At 51.4% G+C, this 2,884-nt stretch overlaps 1 pseudogene; it reads left to right on the top strand.

Moving 5' to 3' along the window:
* Positions 1-608: 608 nt before the first annotated feature.
* LOC123056343 (uncharacterized) lies at positions 609-744 on the top strand (annotated as a pseudogene).
* The last annotated feature ends 2,140 nt before the right edge of the window (positions 745-2,884 follow it).

Below are 2,884 nucleotides of genomic sequence, written 5' to 3'. Positions count from 1 at the left end.
AGCTAACTTGAGGATCAAGCCTAAACCTAACTACCGAATCTTGTAAACCCTAACCTCTGGCTAGGCATACGCTTCACGCCATCTTTCATGGTATTCAGAGCCTATCCCCTCTAAGCACATCTCCCGTAGCCATGGCCTCCTCAAGCTCCGCTGTCGCCGCGCCCGCCCTCATTTCCATTGCCAACCGACTCCATCGCTCCAACTTCCTGGTGTGGCGTGCACAAGCCATGGCGGCCATTCGTGGAGCGCAGCTCGTCTCCTACCTCAACCCAGAGAGGGAGCAGCCAGCGCAGAAGCTCACCGACAAGGACGGCAAGCCCACGGACGTGCCCAACCCTGCATACGACATCGACAAGGCTAGAGACTCTCAGGTGCTGAGTTTCATCTTCAACTCCATCTTAGCTCCTGTTATGGTTCAGGTTGCACACTGCGACACGGCGGCCGAAGCATGGGCCGCCATTATGGAGATCTTCATCTCCCAAACCCAGGCACACGTCGTCAACACCAGAATCGCCCTCTCCACCACCAAGAAGGGTAACTCGACAATGGCCGAGTACATCGGGCGCATGAAGGCACTCGGTGACGAGATGGCATCGGTGGGCAAGCCGCTCACCAACGACGAAATGGTGTCCTACATCCTCGTGGGACTTGACTACGACTACATGTCCTTCGTCTCCACGATCTGTGCCCGCACTCAGCAAATCAAGGTGAGCGAGCTTTACTAGCAGCTGATCAGCTTTGGAAGCAGATTGGCCATGTTTGAGGGCAGCAGGCAATCCTCCCACTCCTCTGCTAACGCTGTCTCTCGCGGCGGGCGTGGTGGATCCAACCACGGCGGAGGCCGAAATGGAGGCAGCCGAGGCAACGGCGGTGGCGGCCGTGGTCGCGGCGGCAGCTGCGGCAATGGAGGAGGTCGCAATGATCTCCCCGAGGTCTTCTGTCAAATCTGCACCAAGCCCAATCACACAGCTATGGAGTGTTATCGCTGTTTCGACATCTCCTTCAACAAGGAGAAAAGTGCAGCAGCCGTCAACACCAACTCCTCCTATGGGGTGGACACGAACTGGTATGTGGACTTGGGTGCAACAAACCACATCACCAGCGAGCTCGACAAACTCACCGTCCGGGACAAGTACAATAGACACGAACAAGTAAACGTGCCAAACGGCGCACGTATGAAGATTGCCCATATAGGTCATGCATATGTTCATACCCCTACTCGTAATCTACATCTTAAAAACATCTTGCATGTGCCAAAAGCCACCAAAAACTTGATCTCTGCTCATCGCTTATCCTATGACAATCATGTGTTTCTTGAAACTCATCCTCATTTTTTCTATGTCAAGGACAAGGCAACGAGGAAAACCCTCCTCCACGGCATGTGTAGAAACGGGCTCTACCCCCAATCATTAGCTCCCATAAGCTCGGGCAGACATGCACTTGGCGCCACCAAGATCTCTGTGTCACGGTGGCACAATCGTTTAGGACATCCATCCTCGGCAATAGTTCAGCATGTTCTTAGACACAATAAAATTTCCTTTTCTAGCAATGATTTGAATAAAGAGGGAGTGTGTGATGCTTGCCAACAAGGCAAGAGCCAGCAACTTCCCTATCCAAATTCTAGTAGTATTTCAAATGCTCCTTTAGAGCTAGTTTTCTCTGATGTATGGGGGCCTGCCTGAGATTCAATTAATAAGAAAAACTATTATGTGAGTTTCATCGATGATTTCAGTAAATTCACATGGATATATATCCTCAAGCATAGATCAGAAGTTTTCAAGGTGTTTCATGAGTTTCAAGCACTAGTTGAACGACTCTTTGATCGTAAGATTATCAGCATGCAAACAGATTGGGGTGGCGAGTATGAGCACCTCAACTCCTTCTTTCGTCAAATAGGGATTACACATCACATGTCATGCCCGCATGCCCATCAACAGAATGGGTCAGCTGAGAGAAAACACAAGCACATTGTAGATATGGGTCTCTCTCTTACCTCATGCTTCCATGCCCTTAAAGTTTTGGGATGAAGCTTTTCTAGCTGCTACTTACCTTATCAATCGCACTCCTAGCAAAGTAATCAATCTTGACACTCCCTTAGAGAAGTTGTTCCAAGAAAAACCAAACTACCATGCCCTATGCACCTTTGGTTGTGCATGTTGGCCGAATCTTCGACCTTTTCATTCTAAGAAGCTAGAATTTCGTTCAAAACAATGTGTTTTTGTTGGCTATAGCAATCTCCACAAAGGGTTTAAGTGTCTTGATGTCAAAGAAGGACATGTTTATATTTCTCGAGACGTCATCTTTGATGAAACAATGTTTCCTTTTGCCTCACTCAATCCAAATGCCGGCGTTCCTCTTCGATCTGAAGTTCTTCTTCTCTCTGAAACTCCTCCATCCGAACCTCTTGATCACGGGGACGAACAGATAGCTGATCCTTCGGTTAACCTTCATAAAAATCCTGCTGAAAATCTTGCTGTAAATTTTGGTGGAAACCCTGTTATGTACCATGATTTTATGCAGCAGTAGACAGGCGCGGAACACGAAACTGCTTCAGGTGCTGCGCCAGATCCAGCTAGCGGCGATCCCGGGGAAGATTTCCCCTCGCCTGCCGCGCCGGACAACAGGATCCGCAACGCATCAGCCTCGGGAGGGGCGACCCAGCCTCGCCGCGACACGCGTCTCCTCGCGGGCCCACGGGCGCGGGCGCTGTAGCGCACTCCGGATCAGGTGGACCCGGGGGCAGCGACGCGCCGCTCTCCAGCCGCCAAATGGCGCGGTCTCCTCCGCACGGTCGAACTGGCCAATTAGGTGCCTCGCAGGTGGGCGACAACATCCGCCTCGGAACCGCTGCGGATCGACAGGCGCGGGCCATGCTGGCGACAGG

Source organism: Triticum aestivum, chromosome 2D (genome assembly GCF_018294505.1).
Source record: "Triticum aestivum cultivar Chinese Spring chromosome 2D, IWGSC CS RefSeq v2.1, whole genome shotgun sequence".
NCBI classification, from domain to species: domain Eukaryota; kingdom Viridiplantae; phylum Streptophyta; class Magnoliopsida; order Poales; family Poaceae; genus Triticum; species Triticum aestivum.
This window is presented reverse-complemented; position numbering and strand designations above follow the sequence as displayed.